The following is a 12516-nucleotide window of genomic DNA, read 5'->3' as shown; positions in this document are numbered from 1 at the left end:
AAGAACTGCAAAGACATTTCGAGGCAGTATCAGGGGCCTGAGACAGCTTTTGAGATCAAAGTTGAAATCTACTGTTTTCTTTCCTTGCTGTTAAACTGTACTGGAGTCCTGGGGGCACTTTTGGGCGCCACAGTATACAAAAGATACAAAGCTGACAGCATCCAAAGAAGGGACATGGGGATGGGGAAGGGTGTGGAAGGACCATGAAAGAGCTGCTGAGGGCACTGGGTTTGTTCTGGTAGAGAAGTGTGAGGTCAGAACACATCGGGGGCTACAGCTCTGATCTCCGCTCCCTGGGACACAGACAGGACCCAGGGAGCAGCTGGAGCTGGGCCAGGGCAGGCTCACGCTGAGATCAGGGAAAGGCTCTTCCCCCAGAGGCTGCTGGGCACTGCCCAGGCTCCCCAGGGAATGGGCATGGCCCCGAGGCTGCCAGAGCTCCAGGAGCGTTTGGACAGCGCTGCCAGGGATGCCCAGGCTGGGGCTGTTGGGGGGTCTGGGCAGGGACGGGGGTGGGACTGGGTGATCCCTGTGGGCCCCTTCCAGCTCAGGATATTCCAGGATTGTCTCACTCCCCAACAGGGGAGAGTCTGCTCTCACACAGAGCTGCAAACACACTGTGCAGGAGGCAGCAAATGACAACAATTGACATTGATACATTAATAAAGCCAAGATATTAAGCAAGCCAAAAGATAAATTTTCCCTTTTGTTCCTGACCAACAAGACCTGTCCCAGTCCCAGTCCAGCCACTAAGCAACTCCAGTGTGACACAGGGACTGTCTCACACCTCGAGGCCGACACACAACAGCAGCACAGCACCGGGAGTTTAATCACGTTTCCCTCATTAGAGGAGACAATTAATGACCGCTCAGGTGCACAACCACTCCTGCAGAGCGCTTCACTAGACCCCGTTCTGCAAGAACTCCCCCAGGCTGCAAAGCCCCATTTGCCAGGGACCTGAGAGAAGAATTCGGTAGTTTTAAAGGAATGTCAGGAACTAGGAATACACCTGAGTGTAGGAACCGAGAGTGCCGAGAATATTTCTCGGTTTCCATCTCGCCCGATCCATCTGTTACGGCGCAAGGCAGAGGCAGGTCCCTACCTCCCGAGCCTGGGGTCCTCCCATCAGATGAGCCATGCGCGCGGCCAGGGGCGGTCCCGGAGCTTCCATCGGGCCCTCCCGCTATCCCCACGCGGCCCGGGTTCGCGGCCGCTTCCGCGTTTGAACGGCGGCGCCTGCTGCTGACGTCATCACTCCCGCCGCTTCCATCCCGGCCTTACTTCCGCCTTCGGGAGCCCTCGCTTCCACGCCTGCGCGGCGCGGCATCGGCCGCCCCTCCTCAGTGCCGGTTACCCCGGCAACGCCGCTCGCGGCTCGAGCCGCTCCTGGCCCGGCCCCGGCCCTGCCCGGGACGTCAGCCCCGGCCCCGCTTCCAGCCCCGCCCCGGCCCCGCTTCCAGCCCCGGCCCCGCTTCCAGCCCAGCCCCGGCCCCGCTTCCAGCCCCGCCCCGCTCCCGCTTCCAGCCCCGGCCCCGCTGCCAGCCCAGCCCCGCCCCCGCTTCCAGCCCAGCCCCGGCCCCGCTTCCAGCCCAGCCCCGGCCCCGCTGCCAGCCCCGCCCCGGCCCCGCTTCCAACCCAGCCCCGTCCCCGCTTCCAGCCCAGCCCCGGCCCCGCTGCCCGGCACCAGCGCTTCCCAGGCCAGCCCGGTCCCGCCCACGGTCCCGGCCGCCCGCCCGGCACCTCCAGCCGCACACGGACGCTTCAGCTGCCACGCCGATACGACCGATAAGCACAGCACCTCCAGCCAGCAGTGCAATTCTTTCGGCTACTGCAGTTCCATCCTAGGAGCTTTCGGCAGCTACACCTCCTACCAGCTCTGTGTCCACACAGCCCCCGTCTGCACCGCAGCCACAGCCGTGGACACACAGCAGAGACATTTCAACAGCTGCCGTGTCACCACGGCATGTACCCCCTATCATCACTCTGATAACACCACTCAGAGGATTATCACAACAATCACACGATGCTGAACCATGTTTCCCGTGCCATTTCAGCGAAACAAATACGATTTTATCTCCAGAACAGAAAGAGGACTTTCTCAACTATACGTGGACACCTCTTCCATCACAACAGGACCAAGCACGTGTTATTAATAGTGACGTCTCGCATCGAGACATTCCATTTCATGCACATTCTTCTCGAACTTCTCAGGGACATTCAGCTGATTTTATGGGACTTTTTCATCCTCAAATGCCTGCTCAACACTTCAGTGAGAAGGATATAGTGACCAGCACAGCTTCAGAAAGCATTCCTCTATCTTCCCAAGCTTCATCTCCTTTTTTTACAACAACCAATACAACTCCAACTTCTCATATGCCTTCTTCACAGCTTCGAAATCCACAACAGGCATCTGATCCCTCATTTTTCCACCGTCGCTTTCAGCTTTCGGATGACTTTGTTCGTCACCTTTATTTCCGACTCAGAGAACGTGCAGATTATCTGCCTCCAGAGGTTGCAGCACTGGGTCCCCACCCCTCACCCATCCCGCATGCTGGCAGTACCCTACCCAGATCCACTGCACCCTCTCCTCCAGTGGCCAGATCACAGCCACCTGCGATGGCAGGTTCAGCCACTCCTCGTTTATTTCCTTACAGTGCACAGCCGCAAATACCGACCCCTATTCCTCATCCAGGAGGGGGAGAAGAACATGGAATAATAATAAAATAAGAATTTTAAAGTTGTTTATTTTATATTAATTTTTTTTAATTTTATGAGAGAACTACCTACCCCATGACATTTGAGTTTCAATTATTAATTCAGTTAAGGTTCTCTTTAAAGTTTGTTTCATCCTCTCTACCCGTCCTGAACTCTGTGGGTGCCATGGGATATGTAGTTCTCTCATAAAATAAAAAAAACAAAACAAAAAAAACAAAAAAAAAAAAAAAAAAAAAAACAAAAAAACAAAACCCCAACAACTTTAAAATTCTTATCCCTTAGACCCTATGTTTCCCACCCAGCATGAAGCATACTTGCTTTCTTCTGTGTTAATGAGTTCTTTTGAATTTATAAATACTTGTATTAGCGGTGATGGCGCCCGCCCGCGGAGTGATCCGCCGGAGGGACTATTTGTGATGCGCTCCTGCCCGCGGAGGGATCAGCGCTGATGCCGCCCCGCCCGCCCAGCTGCTCTCGCTGCCTTTTCCCGCTCTCCCCTCTGCTCCCAGCGCTTCTCCTGCAAAGGGCGCGGCTTTTCCTGGGCTCTTTTCCTGCCGGGCTGCAGCGAGCGCTCCCCTCAAGGAGCAGGGGCAGCTTTGCTCGCGGCGGCAGCGATTCAACAGAGCAGGCCCGGAACAATTCCTGCTTAGCCGGGCTTTGAGCACATTCCTGAGCCAGCACGGCAGCAGCGAGTGAGGCAGCGGCACATGAAGGAGGCTGCGGCTCTGGCCAGGCTGGGGTGGGGTTCCTCTGTAATAGAAGAACATGGAGAGACAAACCAGAAAGGGCAGGAAAAAAAGAAAAAGCCAAGACAAACTAAACTTTTTTTTAAAAATAATCCGGATCCAGAGGGACTTCTGGCTGGAGAACTTCCTGGGGAGCAATCCTGCCCCTCTGGGAGGCAATGCCAGGGCAACTCCAGCTGAAACCTGCACACAAACACCACAAAGATTTCAGATATTTGCAGGAAGCATCCACTTAGCAACTGCTGCTTAATAATTTATTCCCTTTCCCATTAAATGGTACATTCAGTCCACAAGACTTCAACACCTTTCTGGTAGTTTTATTTACAGTCTGCAGCGTGTTCTGTAAAACACAGGAGTGCTCACAGACACACACGCACAACACAGGGATTTGCAAACATTTAAAGAAGTACAGTTTATTCCAAAGGAAGTCTACGCACTACCTTTTCCATAAAAATTATAAAAAATACTTTAGTTACTGTATTCTACCTAAACCAAGATACTTGAGAATTCTTCCACAAGTGATGCCCCCTCCCCACAAAGGGCACTCCGACAAGAAGAAATTCAGGAGACTGCATCACCAAATAAAATCCTAATGGCAACTGCTTCAATGCACCAGAAGAACAACGAATTCCCACTCTGCATCCAGCAATCCCTGCTCTGCAGCCTGTCTGCATCTGCTTTTGTAGGGCTTGTGGGGCTTTTGCATTCACTTCCTTCTCCAGGGCAGTTCCCACAAACAAAGAATGACTGAATTTCTGCAGACTGTCACTCGGCAATCCTGCATTTCACACATGCAAAGGGAAACACTTTCCTTTGAGCCCTTTATTTCAAGGAGTCTCTTTTTTACTGAGCATCCAGTGAGAACAGTGCCCAGTTGTGGCTGTTATTATTTCTCTGCTTTTGCTGCGTGGCAATATTGAGCTGGAGCTCTGCAGAACACCCACTGCAGCCCTTGTCTCACTGGGGCACACCGAATTGACAAAAAAAAGGCACAAAGATGAAACTCCTAAAGCAGCAGCAGCCCCAAGTCACTGAGCTGCTGCTTCCCACCACCAACACTCTGTGTCTCAGCAAACACTTCCAACGCACGAGCCAAGGCCACAGGGGAGTGAAAAGCCCAGAGCCTGCGGGCAGGACAAGCACTCCATTGATCAGTAACAAACCAACACAGCTCAGCTGGATGGTGCACTTAAGACTGGACCTGGAAGCATCAGGAAAAGCCATTGGAACACAAGCTCAGCAGCACAGAATCCATTTGGCACCAGCTGATGAGATGGGAGGCTCTGTGTGGGACACGTTGTGCATTCAGCTTCAACTATGCCACAGCTCCACAGCAGCGCTGAAAAACTTCTGCTTTTAACAGTTGGAGAGGATTTTCTCAATGGAAGTGAAGCTGTCATTAACAGAGGAACAGCACACGATGCACAACATAACCTGCAATAAAAAGCTTTTGCTTTCCAGCATGTAAGCATCCAGGTTACTGGACTTCAGCTCATGGAAACGAATCTGATGATAGATTTTTTTTTAATTTTTCTTGGAACTAAAAAAGTAAAATCTTCCATAAAAGGATAAAGCACAAAAATACTCTCTCAGTACGTCTCAGGAAGCCATTTAATACCTTCCATGTCCTAGGAACAACTAGGCAAAACACTTGGAAAGTGTGAGCAGTAGAAATGTTGACCATTGAATGTTTGGCAGCCGTGTGCTCCAGCCCCTGGGAGGGGCTTGTCCCCCACTCCACACCAGTCCTGCAGCTCCCCAGCTATTTCTTCTTCTTCTTCTTTGGGGGCTCATCCTCAGAGCTGCTGCTGCTGCTGCTGCTGGAGGAGCTCGGATCCGAGTCGAAGTCGGAGGAGGAGGAAGAGCTGCTGGAGGAGGAGGAGGGGGAGGAGGAGGAGTGTTGGGTGGAGTCGCGGGAGACAAGCACTCAAGGCATCATGTTCAGCAAGTCTCGATTTATTTTTCAAAACTACACTTACTTATAGTACCTTTAATTAGCTCATACATATTGCAAAAGTCGAGCTCCTCATTGGTGGGAGCTATTCCGTGGGATCTGCAAACACGGTGGTCTTATCTTCCTCTTCCGTATGGTTTCTGTCTTCTTACTTATCTGAATGCACATTCTGTTATCTATGCAACCTCTTGCTCAAGGACTCAGTGTCTGCATCTTTACTAAGCCTGCTGTGTTATCATGACCTTTGCTTTTTAGCCATTCTTCAGAAAGACTCTCAACAGAGGAGGAGCTGTCCTCACTGTCACTGTCCTCGGAGGAGGTAGAGGAGTCCTGGCTGTCAGAGGAGTCGCTGGCTGAGCTGTCACTGCTGCTGCTGCTGCTGGAACTGGTCACACTTTTGGACCTGGGAGAGAACAAAGAGCTGAGCACAGCCCTGCCAGAGCCCATGGCACCGTGTTCTCTGCTCTGCTGTAATTATCCAAAGATCAATTTGTTGCCTTGAAAATTTCCAGGCCTCACCACCTAAGATGAATTCCTGTGCCCTCCCTCCCTTTCCCACTCCTGGATGAGTGGATTTTGGCCATTTGAGCAACGGCAGAGTGGCCCCAGGGCATGACATAGGCCAGCAGGACTGCAGAGAGGGGCAGAGAGGGAAAGCTGGCCAGGATCTCGTTCCCAGCCCTGAGCAGGGGCTTTACTGGCCTGACTGTCCTGTACTACCCGAGCTCTGGGGACAATGAACCAGGCTCAGTCCCTGCCTCACCACTGCAGCAGGAATTCTGTCAGTTGTGACCGAACTTGTCCAGCGAACACATCCTACAAGCTCCTTCCTGGGCAGTTATTAATAAGGAAAACCAAGAGACTGTAAACAACCTTAAAGCAGGATACCAAGCTCCAGCCTTTTCTTTGAGAAGCAAATATGGCTAATTTGTGCCTGCTCAGAATCAGAAGGAGCAGCTGATCTCCTGGCAAGAGCCCAGGGTGGAGCACGCAGTAGAGCTGGGACACTGTGGTGGGGTCCTGCCACGTTCCTCACCATGGGGCTGCCGAGTCCCTGGGAAGTGCCCGTTCATTGGGTCACCCTGCTGCCAGCAGTTGTTTCCCACTCCACATTAATGTTTCATCTCCGGCATTTCAAATGCTTTGCATTTCGGTAGGAGCAGGGAGCCTGTCTCCCATGGCAACAGTGCCAGGAGTCCAGGACAGGAGAAGGAGCTGAATGGGAGCACAAACTGGAGAGGTTTCTCACCACAGCTCAGCTGATTGCTGTTACTGAAACCCAGTTCTTGCAGTAAATCAATCCCAAGTGTTTGCTCCTCCATTCTGCCACAGCTCACCTCAAATACCACTGGATTTGGAGCCTTTCAGTGGCCAGGGCAGCTCCGGGTGCCCCAGGCAAGACCTTGGTGGAGACTTTCCCTTGTCAGCAGTTTGCCAGGGGACCCTCAGAACACCTATCCTGTTGTTTTCATCCATGGAACTAGTGGGATTCTCAACCCTGCAAGAGGCAGAAGCACCAGCAATCCTGGCCCTTCCTCACTAGGACTTTCAAAATAAGCCAAGGTCTTCTGTGTCTGTTCAAATTAGCTTTAAAGGCACTGATTTAACAGAGAGGGTATTCCCCCCCGCCTGAAATTCACTGGGAATTAGAAATGGACACAAAATAAAAATGAATGATTCCTACTCCTCCATCCCTTACTCTTCTCATCAGTCCACAACACTCGCCCCATGTGACAGAAAAGAGAAGGCACACTCAGGTTAGGGTTAAACTGTGTTTACGTTCTCTTTTCAGGCCAAACTAAGGAAGCACATCCAAAACCCCCGTGCTTCAGAGTTGGTGCATTTCCTCTTCAGGCCGCTGGAACTGGTAAATCTTATTCCCAGGTCTCACTGGGAACTCCTTTTATTTCTAGTTCACACTTACAAGTAGATAGATTGTGCAACAGGGTTGGAAAACTGCTCATACCTGGCCACAGCTTTCTCAGGAACTTCCAGAAGCAATGCCGGTTGTTCCTGGCCTCTGATCCGGTTTGAAGCTTGAAGTAAATACAGGAATCCCAGCAAATATGAATCCTTCCACCGGGTCAATAAGGCATTACTGTGAACAAAAGGGGCAGCCAGCTGGAATCCCCACTGGGAATCTGTCTGGTCTCACCTTCAGGCAAATACGGCTCAGTATTTGCACTGAAAATGCTTGGAAGCAGAAATCCCAACTTGGAAAAGGAGCCACAAAGGAATAGCAAGATACTTTCCATTTTTTGAAGTGTCAGCTTCTGACACTTCACTCGTCTGTAACAACAGCTCATTTGTAGATCAGCTCTTCCTTTGACTCCAATCCAAAAAAATCTCATGTTCCCTTGAACTGTCCAGTCTCCTTCAAAGACTTAGGTTGATGTTTCTTGCAGTGACTGTGCTGATCCAAGGATCAGCTTTGTCTTTGCTTCCTGCTCATCTGTGTGTCCCTGGTTTGACATTTTGACCGTTTCCTGCAAGTTCTCTCCTCTTTGTGTGGTTTGTGTGTGACCCAGATCATCAACAGCTGCGGTGGCCCCGAGCTGGCCCCGTCTGTCCTCAGCCCACTGCTTTCTAAAGACACCACCGATTTCCTGAGAGGACACCTGACACCCAAAGAGATAAACCTCTGGGATTCCCTGGGGGAGACATGGACCAGATCCAGGTAAGGACAGAGCTGCCATCTCCCCAGGCTCCCCACGCAGACGGGATGCTTGGATTCCCTGATGCTCCTGCTTCTTCTTTCAGGGGATGCCCTGAAAGACACATTCTTCGTGAATGTCCCCTCATATTCCCACTTTCTGTCCTAGAGCCGAGTGGCCCCGAGACACGAACATCCCCACCTACATCCCCAAATTCCACAACGGCTGGGAACCACCCACAGAAATCTTCCGTGGAGCTCCCTGGGAAATAGACATTGGACACTTGCAAGAGGAAGGTTAGTCCTGTGTCCCTGTCTCTTCACTCTCCCTCCCCCTTTTCCAGAGAAATGGAGCTGCAGGGGTAGTGGTGGCGTGCAACAAGTAGTTGGCTCAAAACTCAGTTGGATCTGGTTGCCCCAGTTAAATACAGAAAGCAAATGAGGCTGGAAAAGGGCAGCAATAATGAGCCTCTCCCAATCCAAGGCAACAGCACCCTACAGCGTAACTGAGCTCCAGGGACACAGGCTTCCCTGGAGAACACCTTGACCAAAATCTGCCAGACCATGACTCATCTACCACTATCCCTCTCCTTTTCTCCGATCAGCTTTCCCCTTTCCTGGTAACACTGACTCCATGTCTGCCTTTCCAGCTCTCCTCAGCCAATGGATATCCTTACTGGAACTCCTCACTCAAGCGTGGCCAGACGGCTGAGCAGACACAGGTCGGGGATGCCTTCAAACAGAACATCACTCCACATGGAAATAGGTGATGGATCCGCACGCCCGGAGCTTTGGCTCCCGCCTCGGAACCTCATGAACGCACACGGACACGTACAGTGACACTGGGACGTTTGGGCATCCTGGAGACAACTCCCTGCCACTGTTAATAACCACCAAGGGAAGACAAAGATCAGCTGAGGGGTTATTCCCATAAGCACTGTCTGCTGTTTAACCCCCAGCAGCTCTGCAAGGAAAGGAATCGCAGGTGTTTTCCACCGCAGGAGGCAAAAATATTGACTGACTTCATCAGTCCATCCATAGGTCTTGTTTCCCAACATCAGCCCAGCAAAGTGACCTTAAGGATCAGGTGCCAAAGATGCTGCACTGCGCTTTGGCTCTCCATGTGTGTAGAGATGCTGGAATCATGGAATCACAGAAGGGATTGGGTGGGAAGGGACCTTAAAGATTGTCCCGTTCCAACCCCCTGCCATGGCCAGAGACACCTTTCACTATCCCAGGTTGCTTCAAGCTCTGTCCAGCCTGGCCTTGGACACTGCCAGGGATCCAGGGGCAGCCACAGCTTCTCTGGGCAACCTGTGCCAGGGCCTCAGCACCTTCACAAGGAAGGATTTCTTCCCAATATCCCATCTAAACCCACCCTCTGGCAGCGGGAAGCCATTCCTCCTTGTCCTTTCACTCCAGGCTCTTCAAGTCCCTCTCCAGCTCTCTTGGGGCGCCTTTAGGCACTGGAAAAGGCTCTAAGGGCTCTCCAGAGCCTCCTCTTCTCCAGGCTGAACATTCCCAGCCCTCCCAGCCCGTCTGTGTAATGATCTAGCTCTTGGAGCACTTCCTGGCCCTTCCTGTCTGATATTGCGCTGGTTTATTAAAGGAAATTCTGACTCTTTCTGCTATCTCTGTGTATTTATCTCCAAAGGACTGTGAGTACGGAAGAGTCATCCCCTATGTTCCTCAGCTCTTCTTTGGGGAACTCACCTATAAATGGAACTGCAGAAATGGGGAGGGAGGAAAAGGAAACAGGATGTGAATCGAGCACCTGCATAGTGACCACAGATGTCCACTGCTAGACAGACACTGATGTCAGGCAGATCATGCCCTCCAAATAGTGCTCAGAAAGAGAACAAGTTTGGGATTTCTGAAACTGCTCTGAATTGGATTTACTTAAACAGATGTCATTAGTAAAAGCAATCAAAGAAAGAGTTTTGATCCCTCTTCCAAGTTGATGCCACTTATCATGTATCTTCCCTGCATTCTTCTAGGGAAGCTGTTTTTGATGTTGTCCTGTCCTTCTTTTTATAAGGGAGCAAAAATACTTTATTAAGTATTACTCTTTCAGTTTTGTTTCCTCTCCTCTTCTGAGATACAGTAAAGTGAACATTCAGCAGAATAGTTTTGTATTTTTTGAACACAATTCTTCTTTTATCCAACTGAGGCCCTTCTGTGATCATGAAAAAACAGAAACTGTTGTGAACTACAGTTTACACTCATAAGAGGTTGACATGGGTCAGTTCTCCAAGGTTATTCTTAGTTCAACTGCTGTGTAAACTGTTGATGTCACTGACTGGAGGCTGCTCTTCAGGACATTATAGATATGATAATTATATGACAGAAAATGCAACATATAGTTGAATCTGACCTTCAAGTTCACTAGCTTAAAAAAGGAAAAAAATGTCTGTAAGAAATTTGCTGCTTTTCCCATTACTAAGATGTAATAAATGCCTTCAAGTTTATACTCAGTCGACAGCATATACACATGGACAGCAGTGCCCATCCATCTTCAAGCTAGGGTACATTTTAAGTGTCAATGATCACTGCCTCCAGAAAGCATTTTTGAGACAAAACAGGCAAAGTCTTTTGCATATCTAGACAATCATCCAATACTAGGATCTTCACTCTCACATAAACACTTCATGTTTTTCCACAGAGGAATCTGAGATAGATTTTTCTGAGAAATAACAAACCACCAAAAATTAATTAAATGACAAACAAGGGAAAAGCACCACTTCCTCACTCAGCACATTTTCCTTGATTTTCATTAAGCATTCAGATTTACAGATGCTGATATTGCCACAAGAGCAGTTTTTTTCTGGTTTAACTTCCTCTTCCAGTAGAGCAAGCACAGCTGCAAAATGCAAGCTCACTTCTAGGCTCTCTTACACATCACCAGTTTACCACATTCCAACCAGTCACAGCTGTGCAACACCCCGTCAGGGTACTGGGATTACTGCAGTGCCACAGACAGTTTAAGTGAGGCTCATGGAGCTGTACAATTTTAACTATGTTTTATATGTATAATTAAATGATGCATGACATAGAAATAAGCCAGCTGTACTGAAACTGAACAAACTAACTGCTCTGATGCAACAGTTAAGCATCTCATCAGTTCTAAAATGAAACAGGTTTAAAGCAAAAACAATATAGAGAACAGAATGCTTGACACTGTTAAATAGCATGGTCAAAGGATAATTTTTGAACATTAAGGAAATGCACTCACCCAGTCAAATTTTCAAAAGAATTCCTGGCACCAAAATGTTCTCTGTTTGCTTTTTCACCATGTTTTAAGAATGGATCACTCTGGGGGAAGAAAATCCTGTGCGCAAAACACTGCGTGAAACTAAACAATCCTTAAACATGGCTAATTTCCATGTGGAGCTGATGATTTAGCACTGTCATCCTTCAGCAGAGGAGAAAGAACTACCTGTCTTTAGTTTATTTAGGTAAGATGAAAAAAGTGAGGAGCGTGAATTTGATCTTGCTTCAATTTACTTCAGTGGAAAAACTCTTGCCATGACTTCAGTGAGAATGAGACTGCATCTTAATTCATTCTATATGGAGAAAAACAAATCAGCTGAGAATAATGCTTTTGTTTATTAGATGTAAATTACTACCACAGTCGTTTTTAACAGTGCTAAGTAAATCCTGCTTTAAAAGCCAAACGTTGCCTTCAGTCCTGCTTATTCCTCTGTACTGTGTCACAATGCAGGATTCCTGGTCCTCTGACCAAGTCACCGCTGTCACAGTAAGCATGGCTTGCTCTGGGGAATGGCCACATTCCCACACGGGAATGATAGATGTTTGTGGATGTCACTGGTGACAATGTCCAAATCTGGGCTAGGGCATGCCCCCCAGCCAAGAAACTAGGGTGCACACTTTTGTAATATAAATGCATTCACTGAGAACACAGACTACACTTACTAAAATGTCCATGAAAAGCAGCCAAGTAAATCAAATCAATAGGGTTAAATTTGCAATTAGGATTCTCTCTTTCGGCAGGAAAATTTTAGGATAGCCACAAATTGAGAAAAATTTGCTTTTTTTTCTTCTTTTTCTCAGAAGGCAATCAACCTTCTGGTCTGGCTATTCTTTACTTCTCCCTATGAAGTAAAATCTAAAAAGACACACACACGATATTTATGGAAGGACCTCCCAATGAATTAGGAAAAATTATTACTCAGAAGATCTAACAGAAACAAGACTGTCTACACTGTATGAATTAAACATACATGAATTAGGACACTGAGCCTTCCATTCTTTAGTAACAGAACTGATGCTGTCCTGAAAATGACATTAATGAATTAGACTGGTATATGAAAACCTTCTGCATCTGCTCTAGAGGTTGGAATGAGGATGTTAAATGAGGCAGCAGACAACAAGGACGTGCTGCTTAGGGAAGCTGAATATCACTTCTGTGCTTGTGGAGTTCTGCAGTT

The 12516-nt window shown here is 48.9% G+C and overlaps 1 pseudogene across 1 annotated transcript in view; it reads left to right on the top strand.

The window, feature by feature from the left end:
* Positions 1–12516, top strand: part of LOC309585764 (epidermal growth factor receptor kinase substrate 8-like protein 2) — a 108128-nt pseudogene that overhangs the window by 85530 nt on the left and 10082 nt on the right. Inside the window, exons 6-9 of the transcript in view lie at positions 7208–7282; positions 7944–8092; positions 8238–8364; positions 8719–8834. The product of the transcript in view is annotated as an epidermal growth factor receptor kinase substrate 8-like protein 2 (transcript). The remainder of the gene's footprint in view (positions 1–7207; positions 7283–7943; positions 8093–8237; positions 8365–8718; positions 8835–12516) is intronic.

Source organism: Coloeus monedula (assembly GCF_965178545.1).
Source record: "Coloeus monedula genome assembly, contig: HAP1_SCAFFOLD_285, whole genome shotgun sequence".
Classification (NCBI taxonomy): Eukaryota; Metazoa; Chordata; class Aves; order Passeriformes; family Corvidae; genus Coloeus; species Coloeus monedula.
The sequence above is the reverse complement of the archived record's forward strand: the minus strand, read 5'-3'. Positions and strand labels throughout refer to the sequence as shown.